Here is an 11573-nt window from a genome sequence, read left to right as displayed (position 1 = left end):
GGGATCCGAACAGCTACTGGAAGTCCGGCTGGACCCGCACGTCCTCCGCGCACCCAAACACGCATGCCCCGGCTCGCGTACCCAAACACGCGCGCCCCCGCCTGGGGTCGGGCGCGCGCCGGAGAGCGCTTCCGCCCCCGGAGCTCGGGGATCAGGAAGCTGCAGCCCGGCGGCCGCGAAACCAAGACTGCGCAGGGAGGCACGCAGGGTCCAGAAAATAAAAACTTCTTGGTTCCCACGCCAAGAACCGGTAATGCAGTCTTTACAGAAATATATTCGTTCATTCATTCAGGAAATATTTACTGAGCACCGACTAAGTACCAAGTGTTGGATGTACAACGGTGAACAAAACTGAATAGGCCCCGCCTTCAGTTACGGAGGTCAATCAAATGATTAGACACTTTTTTTTTTGGTAAATATTTTTATGTTAATTACTTCTATGTGTTCAGGCGCCTAGCGAACTTCTTGGGGGTGTCAGGAAAGCTTCCCTGAGGAAGTGGCGTTTGACTTGAGACCTGAACGATGAGTAGGATAACAGGTGAGGGGGAGTTGGCTTTCCAGAAGGAGGCAACGGCCTGGAAAAGGGCCGGAAACTGGAAGGTTGTCCCTCAGAAACCAGCGCCTGGGCGGGTGTGGGGGCAGAGTCAGGGTCAGCTTTAGAAAGATCGCTGTGGCTGTTGCGTGGAGAATGAACTGCGGGGGACAGAGGAGCGGAGGGAGACCAGGGAGGAAGCTGCTACTGTTGTCCTGAGGAGAGATGGCCAGCGTAGGAATGGAGAGAAGAACATGGGTTAGGATGCCAGAAAGGTGGTATTGGCTGGACTTGGTGATTGGAATCAAGACCTAAGATCTTACCCAAAGGCCCTCCCTCCCGTCTGTCTTCACGTGCGGGTGGCACGAGAACCTCAAACGCAGTGGTCCGGTCCTGCTCCCCAATCAGCGAAATGCTGCTCCACCGTCCTTCTCACTGCCAAGCGGAAACTGCACAGCCTCCTGGCTCCCTCCCCTTGCCTCCTCTAGGTCCTAGGGTTTGACCTCCTCCATAATTGCTGGGGCAGGGCCCATATTCCTGCTGCTTCTCAATAGGGGCACACAGCACCCCCGGGGAGTGTTCTGAGACATTTATGGTAATATTTTTGGTTGTCTCACTGATGGAGAAGGAGGGAGCTACTAGCATGCAGAGGGCAGGAGCCAAGGATGCTAAATGTCCTGCAATACACCGGACCAAAAAAAGCAATCCCATTGTTGTCAAGTCGATTCAAACTCAGAGCGACCCTACAGGACAGGGTAGAACCGCGCCATAGGGTTTCCAAGGAGAGGCTGGTGGATTCCAACAACTGACCTTTTGGTTAGCAGCTGACCTCTTAATCACTGCGCCACCAAGGCTCCAGTAAGCTAGACGATCTCCCCTAAAAATAATTGCTCCGTGTTCTACGGAAGTTTTGAGTGCCCCCAAAAGACACCCGTGTAGGTGAAAAACCCATTTATGATGATCTGAAGGCAAAGACTATTTTATATGAACACAAAGTATTTTACACTGACTTTTCCAGGAATGCAACTACTGTTAAAATTGATGGAAGAATATATTTGGTTTTGTTTGAGAGCTTTGTCAAGGGCTGTTCACCATTTGGGAAAAGATCACAGATAGTATCACAACTCCTGATATTAAAGGAGTCAGCACAGTGCACCTGCCTTTGTAGCCGCACACTTGGATGACACACAGCCATACTTGTTTAGTACTTATTTTAAAACGTCAAATAATACGACAAAATTGTGTACAAATTCAGTTGAATAATGAATGTCTTACTTCTCAAATCCGAACATATTTCCTGTAAGTGTGCTATGCCTTGTAGGGGAGTTGTGTTCAAACATTTATATACTGAAATACATGTTGTGTCTTTATGATTTGTTTTCCTTTTATGTTTCCTTTATGTTACAGTTGGGGTATTATAGATCTTTTTTTTTTTTAAAGATATGTACCAAAAAAACCCCCCGTTGCTGTGGAGTCAATTGTGACTCATAGTGACCCTATAGGACAGAGTAGAACTGCCCCCATAGGGTTTCCAAGGCTGTAAATCTACTGAAGCAGACTGCCACATCTTTCTCCCATGGAGTGGCTGGTGGGTTCAAACAGTCTACCTTTCATCTAGCAGTTGAGCACCTAATGACTGCACCACTACGGCTCCTCTTAAGATATGTAACCAAAAAAAAAGAAAAACCAAACCCTTTACCATTGAGTCAGTTCCGACTCATAGCAACCCCACGTGTTACAGAGTAGAACTGCTCTGTGGGTTTTTCTTGGCTGTAATCTTTCTGAAAGCAGATCACCACCCCTTTCTTCCACAACACCGCTGGGTGGGTTTGAACTGCCAACCTTTAGGTTACTCATCGTCAAGGGCAAACTACTTGCAGCACCCAGGTAGGCTTTATCATCTATGAATTTTGTTTTCGTTAATAAGTAAGTACTACAAACTATTTGCTGTAATGGAAGGGGGAGTTGAGGGTGGGAGAGAGAAGGGTTTAGGGTCAAGTGGATCTCAAATTTAAGTGTTTGAGAATTCCCTGGGAAAAACAGACCGGTGAATCCCATCCCTCAGATTTCTGACACGGTAGGGCTGCAGTCATGCCTGAGAACCTGCATTTCTCACATGTTCCCAGGTGATGCCATTGCCTCTGGTCTGGGATCACAGTTTGAAGACCACTGCAGTCCCTGGGGAGCCCTGCTGGCTCATTGGTTAAGAGCTTGGCTTCTAACCAAAAGGCCAGCAGTTCAAATCCACCAGCTGCTCCTTGGAAACCTATGGAGCAGTTCTACTCTGTCCTGTAGGGTTGCTATGAGTCAGAATCGACTCGACGGCAATGGTTTCTGGGTTTTAGGGTAATTCCTGGGTGGTGCAGACAGTTAATGTGCTTGGCTGCTAACTGAAAGGTTGAGGTTCGAGTTCACCCAGAGATGCTTTGGAAGAAAGGCCTGGCAGTCTACTTCCAAAAAATCAGCCACTGGAAACCCTGTGGAGCACAGTTCTACTCTGACACACACGGGGTTGTCGTTAGTCGGAACTGACTCAAGGGCAACTGGTGATAGCAGTAGTGATCCTAGACAAATGCCGTGGCCTCTTCACCAGTCTCCCTTTCAGTCTGTTCGTCTCCAATCCATCAATAAATCCTCACCTAAATCTGGTCTTGCCACCCATCCCTGGCTCCCCATAACCTATGAACTAAATCCTAATCCCCCTGTCCTAACCTTGCCTGCCTCTCCACTCACAGCCACTCTTCCTGAAGGCTGTCCCACCACCACTCACTTCCTTCTACAGCAAACAGGACCTCCTCTCTCCCGCCACTGACTCTGGCCAGAGGTCACCTCAATGCCCCTAGGCAGGGTTCAGCATCCTTTCTACCTCCCTTGCCCCAGCCCACCACCACCGGTTACCTTCCAGTGAACTCCAACTCCTGGCGACCCCACGTGTGTCAGAGTAGAGCTGTACTCCATAGGGTTTTCAATGGTTGATTTTTCAGAAGCAGATTGCCAGACCTACCTTCCAAGACACCTCTGGGTAGACCCGAATTTCCAAGCCTTTAGTTAGCAGTTTAGCACTTTAGCTGTTTGCTGTTCCCACCCTACCCCAAAGACAGTAAATGTCACTCTGCATTGTAATAATGTGTCTGTCTCTGAAGGATGTCACATCACCATAGAACCAGGAATAATCCCTTAGAAAAGCCTCAGGGGTAGGACTGGGAACAGGATGAGGGGGCAAAATTTATGGGGGTGCGGGGGTGTCAAAAAACTCAGTAATCAAAATAAATCATATTTTAACGCAATAATCTAGGAAATCAAAATTAATGCAAAAAAAATCCATGATGAACAAAATATCAACATTTTAAGTAAAGATGGGAGCAATGCAAAATCACTGATTTTTCCTTTTGCCCCAGGCTCCAATATGGCTTGGTGGCGATTGTTCTAAACCTTTCCATGTAAACAGCCTGCGGGCTTGACTTCTGTGGTCTCTAAGGGGGTGGGGAGGGAAAAGGAGAAATGAAAGCCCCCCCTGGCCTTAGCTCAGGCCCCAGACAGCCCCAGGAGAGGAGGAGGGGGACCAACTGCAAGAGGCAGCTCTAGCTTTCTCTTCCAGTGGAGCCCTTTCCATTCTGTATCGTTGTTTATTTAATCATCTTTGACCTTCTTCTTCTAGTTTCAGCTCAGATTTGCAACTATTAAAAATGGTGAATTACTGGGTGACTGCTCGTAGCCAGGCACTGTGCAAAGTGCCTTGCAAGGGTGCTGGGGACACTGTTTATTAACATGTGAATGTTTCCTACCCCTGCTCTAGGGCCACCTCCTCCAGGAAGCCTTCCAGGCCTGAGGCTGGGTTAGGTGCCAATTCCCTGTGCTCCTGCAGCCCCCTGCTTCCCTGCTGGTGACAGTGGCATTATGGGCTTGCCCTGTGCCTGTTCCTGGGTCGGGCTGTTTTAGGTACATTGTTTCATGTCTCACTGCTGTAATTCCCATTTCACAGATGAGGAAACGTGCACAGCGTGGTTAAGTCACATGCCCAAGGTCACGCAGCTAGAGAGTGGCAAAGATGGGACTCCAACCCACGTTTTTCTGCCTCTAACACTCAGACAAAAGACAGAGATTCTTCCAGGACAACCTAGGAGGGGGGAAGGGAACAGAAGTCTACTGATAGTTCCCTTTTTCTAGCAAATAATTCTCCCTCTCATTGCAAATAATTTGCAATTCCTCCTCAACTATGCAGAAATGAAATTCAGAGGTAATAAAACTGTGGTAGGCTGAATAATGGCCCTTCCCCCTAAAGATGACCATGTCTTAGTTCTAGAACCTGTGAATATGTTGCCTTACATGGCAAAAGGGACTTTGTAGAGGTGTTTAAATTAAGAATCTTGAGATGGGGAGATTCTCCTGGGTTATCTGTGTGGGCCAATGTAAATCACAAGCATCCTTATAAGAAGGAGACAGGAGAATCAGAGTGAGTAGTAGGAAATATGATGATGGAAAAAAAGAAATTGGAGTGATGTGAGAAAGGGGCTGTGAGCCAAGGAATGTAGGCAGCCTCTAGAAGCTGGAAAAGTCCATGAAACGGATTCGCTCCTGAATCTTCCAGAAGGGACTCAGCCCTGCCCACACCTTGAGTTTAGACTTCTGACCTCCAGAACTGTAAGGGGATAAGTCTGTGCTGTTTTTAAGCCACTAAGTTTGTGCTCATTTACCGCAGCAATATGAAACTAATAACAAAAACCAACCTATACATATGCTCTTTTTTTAAAAAAAAATCAATATAATGCCCTAATCCAATATGTTCCAGGTACTTTTGGGGCATTATATCATTTTCTCATTCCTTCAACTCTTTCAACAAACACTTATGGAGCGCCTACCTGTGCTGGGCACTGTTCTACCACTACCTGTCTGTCGGTTTGTCATACTGTGGTGGTTTGTGTGTTGCTATGATGCTGGATGCTATGCTACCAGTGTTTCAAATATCAGCAGGGGACCCTGAGACTATGGACCTTAGATGCCCTTCTAACTTGGAACTGAAGCCACTCCCAGAGATCACGTTTCAGCCAAATGATAAAACCAGAAAAACCAAACCGATTGCCATTGAGTCGATTCCAACTCATAGTGACGCTACAGGACAGAGTAGAACTGCCCCATAGGCTGGTGGAGTCAAACTGCTGACCTTTTGGTTAGCAGCCAAGCTCTTTAGCCACTGCGCCACCAGGGCCCTAACCAAATGGTAGGCCTATAAAAGAAAGAGTCACACCCGTGAGGAAAGTACTTCTTAGAAGAATCATCAATATGAGACCAAAAGGGCAACATCTGCCCAAACGCAAAGGTGAGAAGTCAGGAAGGGATAGGAAAACCAGATGAACGGAAATGGGGAACTCAGGGTGGAAATGGGGAGAGTGTTGACACATTGAAGGGATTGCGACCAATGTCACAGAAAAATTTGTGTATAAATTATTGAATGGGAAACTAATTTGGGTCTGTAAACTTTCAACTAAAAACCCATGCCGTCGAGTTGATTCCAACTCATAACGACCCTATAGGACAGAGTAGAAGTGCCCCATGGAGTTTCCAAGGAGCAGCTGGTGGATTCCAACTGCCCACGTTTTGTTTAGCAGCCATAGCTCTTAACTACTATGCCACCATGGTTTCCAAACTTTCACCTAAAACACAATAAAATGTTTAAATATACATATATATATATCTCAGCAGGGTCACCCATGGTAGACAGGCTATAGCAGAGCTTCCATACTAGGACACGCTACAAAGAAAGGCCTGGCAATCTACTTCTAAAAATTAGCCAATGAAAACCCAATCACAACAGAACATTGTTCGATATAGTGCTGGGAAATGAGCCCCCTAGGTTGGAAGGCACTCAAAATGCACAGTGGCTGCCACAATGGTTTCAAGCATACCAACGATCATGAAAATGGCACAGGACTGGCCAGCATTTCGTTCCATTGTACATGGGGTCACCATGGGTTGGAGCTGACTTGACAGCAACTGATGACAAGACTTGTGGGCACTTTTAGTGCACATTCGTTGCACATCTGGCATCTGATCAGAGGAATCACCATGACAACCTGAGGGAGGTGGCATTATGGGTAACAGCAGGGATTCTGGGGTTTGCCTGATTTAAAAAGGCCTCCCCATGTGGTGGTGCAAATGGTTAATGGGCTCAGCTGTTAACCTCAATGATCCCTAACTCCTGTATCCACATCCTTGGGCAGTCGCCTCCCCCAATAAATAGGGATGACCTGTTTAACCAATAGGATACCACAGAAATGATGAACATGACTTCTGAGGCTAGGTGATAAAAGACATTGCAGCTTCCACCTTGCTCTCTCTTGAATCACTTCCTCTGCGGGAAGCCGCCTTGTCATGAGGATGCTCAAGCAGTCCTATGGAGAGAGGTCCACATGGTGAAGAACTGAGGCCTCCTGCCAAAGACCAGCTCTAATTTACCAGCCATGTGAGTGAGCCACTGTTGTGGATTGAATTTTGTCTCCTAAAAAGTTAGTTTGAACTCCTAACCCCTGTGCCTGTAACTATGACCCTGTTTGGAAATAGAAGTTTTCTTTTGATGTGTTAATGAGGTCATACCTGAGTAAACCAGTTGCAGGGGAGTCAACTCCCACTCATGGCGACCTCATGTGTGTCGGAAGACAACTGTGCTCCATAGGGGTTTCAATGGCTGATTTTTGGGAAGTAAATCACCAGGGCTTTCTTCCGAGGTACCTCTGGGTGGACTTGAACCTCCAACCTTTTGGTTAGCAGCCAAGAACATTACCTGTTTTATAAGTGGCATCTTATAACAAGAGCGGGATAGGTACAGATGCACATACCCACAGATGAATCTATATAGCAGCAAAAGAGTGCCAAGGATTGCAGGCAATCACCAGAAGCTAGGAGAGACGCACACAGAAGGAATCAACATGGCCGAGGCTCTGATTTGGACTTTTAGCTTCCAGAACTGTGAGAAAATAAATGTCTGTTCTTTAAAGCTACCCATTTGTGGTATTTTTTGTTATTGCAGCTGTAGATAACCAAGACAACCATCTCAGAAGTGGAAGTGGATCCTCCAGCCCAGTCAAGCCTTCATATCACAGCCCTGGCTGACATGCTGACTGCACCCTCATCAGAGATCCTGAGCCAGAACCGCCAGCTCAGCTGCTCCCAGATCCCAGACCCACAGAAAATGTGTAAGATAAATGTTTATTATCTTAAGTTGCTGAGTTTTTTTTTCCTTTTTCTTTTTATTATACTTTAGATGAAGCTTTACAGAGCTAATTAGTCATTGAACAATTAATACAAATATTGTTTTGTGACATTGGTTTTCAGCTCCATGACATGTCAACACTCTCCCTCTCTTGACCTTGAGTTCCCCCTTACCAGCTTTCCTGTCCTCTCCTGCCTTCTCGTCTCTGCCCCTGAGCTGGTGTGCCCCTTTAGTCTCGTTTTGTTTTATGGGCCTGTCTAATCTTTGGCTGAAGGGTGAACCTCAGGAGTGACTTCATTACTGAGCTAAAAGGGTGTTCGGGGGCCATACTCTCAGGGTTTCTCCAGTCTCTGTCAGGCCAGTAAGTCTGGTGTTTTTTTTGTGAGTTAGAATTTTGTACTACATTTTTCTCCAGCTCTGTCCGGGACCCTCTGTTGTGATCCCTGTCCGAGCAGTCAGTGGTGGTAGCCAGGCACCATCTAGTTGTGCTGGACTCAGTCTGGTGGAGGCTGTGGTCGTTGTGTTCCATTAGTCCTTTGGACTAATCTTTCCTTTGTGTCTTTAGGTTTCTTCATTGTCCCTTGCTCCAGATGGGGTGAGACCAGTGGAGTATCTTAGATGGCCGCTCACAAGCTTTTAAGACCCCAGACACTACTCACCAAAGTAGAATGTAGAACACTTTCCTTCTAAACTATGTTATGCCTGTTGAGCTAGATGTTCCCCAAGACCATGGTCCCCAGAGCCCTCAGCTCAGTAGTTCGGTCCCTCAGGGAGTTTGGATGTGTCTACGGAGCTTCCATGACCTTGCCTTGGACAAGTTGTGCTGACTTCCCCAGTATTGTGTACTATCTTACCCTTCATCAAAGTTACAACTTATCTATTGTCTAGTGTTTTTCCCTCCCCTCCCTTGTAACCATCAAAGATTGTTTCTTTTTATGTGTAAACCTTTTCATGAGTTTTTATAGTAGTGGTCTCATATAGTATTTATCCTTTTGTGATTGACTTACTTCACTCAGCATAATGCCCTCCAGATTCATCCATGTTGTGAGATGCTTCACAGATTCATCATTCTTTATTGCTGCATAGTACTCCATTGTGTGTATGTACCATAATTTGTTTGTCTGTTCATCTGTTGATGGGCATCTAGGTTGTATCCATGTTTTTGCTATTATGAATAATGCTGCAGTAAACATGGGTGTGCATATGTCTATTTGTGTGATGGCTTGTATTTCTCTAGGATATTATTTCTAGGAGTGGGATTGCTGGATCGTATGGTATTTCTATTTCTAGTTTTTTAAGGAAGCACCATATAGTTTTCCAAAATGGGTGTAACTTTTTGCATTCCCACCATCAGTGCATAAGAGTTCCAATCTCCCTGTAGCCTTTCCAACATTTGTTATTTTCTCTTTTTTTGATTCATGAGGGTAATGTTGGGGGAGATGGTATCTCATTGTGGTTTTGATTTGCATTTCTCTAATGGCTAGTAATCTCGAGCATTTCCTCATGTGTCTGTTAGCTCCCTGAATGTCTTCTTTGGTGAAGTGTCTATTCATATTCTTTGCCCATTTTTTAATTGTATTATTTGTCTTTTTGTTATAGAGGTGTTGGATTTTCCTGTAGATTTTAGAGATTAGACTTTTGTTGGATTTGTCATAGCCAAAAATTTCTTCCCATTCTGTAGGTTCTCTTTTTACTCTTTTGGTGAAGTCTTTCGATGAACATAAATGTTTAATTTTTAGAAGATCCCAGTTATCTAGCTTATCTTCTGGTGTTTGTGTACTGTTAGTTATGGTTTGTATGCTATTTATGTCATATATTAAGGCCTCTAATGTTGACCCTATTTTTTCTTCTATAATCTTTATAGTTTTGGTTTTATATTTAGGTCTTTGATCCATTTTGAATTAGTTTTTGTGTATGGTGTGAGGTATGGGTTCTGCTTCATTTTTTTGCAGATGGACATCCAGTTTTGCCAGCGCCATTTGTTAAAAAGACTATCTTTTCCCCATTTGACGGACTTGGCGCCTTTGTCGAAGATCAGGTGACTGTAGGTGGATGGATTTACATCTAGATTCTCAATTCTGTTCCATTGGTCAATGTGTCTGCCGTGGTACCAGTACCAGGCTGTTTTGACTGTCCTAGCTTTATACTAGGCTCTGAGGTGAGGTAGTGCAAGTCCTCCTACTTTATACTTTTTCTTCAATAGTGCTTTACTTATCCGAGGCCTCTTTCCTTTCCATATAGAGTTAATGATTAGTTTTTCCATCTCTTTAAAGAATGTTGTTGGTATTTGGATCGGGATTGCATTGTATTTGTAGATTGCTTTGGGTAGAACTGACATTTTCACAATGTTGAGTCTACCTATCCACGAACATGGTATGTTTGTCCATTTATGTAGGTTTCTTTTGGTTTCTTGCAGTAGTGTTTTGTAGTTTTCTTTGTGTAGGTCTTTTACATCCCTGGTTAAATTTATTCCAGAATATTTTATTTTTTTTGGGTCTGTTATAAATGGTGGTGCTTCCCTGATTCCCTTTTCATAGTTCTCTTTATTGGTGTATAGGAATCCAACTGATTTTTGTATGTTTATCTTGTATCCTGCTGCTCTACTGAATCTTTCTGTTAGTCCAGTAGTTTTCTTGTGGAGTCCTTTGGGTTCTCTAGGCATAGTATCATATCATCCGCAAATAGGGATAGTTTTACTTCTTCCTTACCAATATGGATGCTCTTTATTTCTTTTTTTTTGCCTTATTGCTCTAGGTGGGATTTCCAGCACAATGTTAAATAGGAGTGGTGATAAAGGGTGTCTTTGTCTTGGTCCTTTCTCTGGAGGAATGTTTTCAGCCTCTCTCTGTTAAGAATGATGTTGGCTGTTGGTTTTGTATAGATGCCCTTTATTATGTTGATAAATTTCCCTTCTATGCCTATTTTATTGACAGTTTTTATCAGGAATGGGTGTTGAACTTTATTGAATGCCTTTTCTGTATCGATTGAGATGATCGTGTGATTCTTTTCTTTTATTTGTGTGGTGGATTACATTGATTGATTTTCTAATGTGGAACTATCCTTGCATACCTAGTATGAATCCCACTTGGTCATGGTGCATTATTTTTTTTGATGCTGAATTCTACTGGCTAGAATTTTGTTGACAATTTTTGCATCTGTATTCATGAGAGATATTGGTCTGTAATTTTCTTTTTTTGTGATGTCTTTGCCTGGTTTTGGTATTAGGGTTATGCTGGCTTCATAAAATGAATTCGGAAGTATCCATTTCTTTTCTGTGTTCTGAAATAGTTTGAGTAGTAGTGGTGCAAGCTCTTCTCTGCAATATTTGGTAGAATTCTCCAGTGAAGCCATCTAGGCCAAGGATTTTTGGTTGGGAGTTTTTTTAATTACCTTTTCAGTGTCTTCTCTTGTTATAGGTCTGTTCAGATTTTCTATCTCAGTTTGTGTTAGTTTAGTTAGGTAGTGTGTTTCGAAAAATTTATTCATTTCTCTGGGTTTTCAAATTTGTTGGAGTATAGTTTTTCATAGTACTCTGTTATGATCCTTTTTATTTCAGTCGAGTCTGTTGTAATGTCCCCCATTTCATTTTTTTATTTGGGTTATATGCCTATTCTCTTGTTTTTCTTTTGTCAGTTTGGCCAGTGGTTTGTTGATTTTGTCGATCCTTTTGAAGAGCCAGCTTTTGATTTTTGATTCTTTCTATTGTTTTTTCATTCTCTATTTCCTTTATTTCTGCTCTGATCTTTATTATTTCCTTTCTTCTGGTGGCTGTGGGCTTCTTTTGCTGATCTCTTTCTGTTTGTTCCAGTTGTGTAGCTAACATTTTGATTTTGT

The 11573-nt window shown here is 43.9% G+C and overlaps 1 protein-coding gene across 1 annotated transcript in view; it reads left to right on the top strand.

Annotated features, from left to right (window-relative positions):
* Positions 1-146: 146 nt before the first annotated feature.
* Positions 147-11573, top strand: part of DAO (D-amino acid oxidase) — a 46028-nt gene continuing 34601 nt past the window's right edge. Inside the window, exons 1-2 of the mRNA XM_023733731.1 lie at positions 147-250; positions 7557-7722. The gene's annotated coding sequence lies outside the window, so the exon portion shown is untranslated. The remainder of the gene's footprint in view (positions 251-7556; positions 7723-11573) is intronic.

The sequence above is a fragment of the Trichechus manatus genome, unplaced genomic scaffold (assembly GCF_000243295.1).
Source record: "Trichechus manatus latirostris isolate Lorelei unplaced genomic scaffold, TriManLat1.0 scaffold00061, whole genome shotgun sequence".
Classification (NCBI taxonomy): Eukaryota; Metazoa; Chordata; class Mammalia; order Sirenia; family Trichechidae; genus Trichechus; species Trichechus manatus.
The sequence above is the reverse complement of the archived record's forward strand: the minus strand, read 5'-3'. Positions and strand labels throughout refer to the sequence as shown.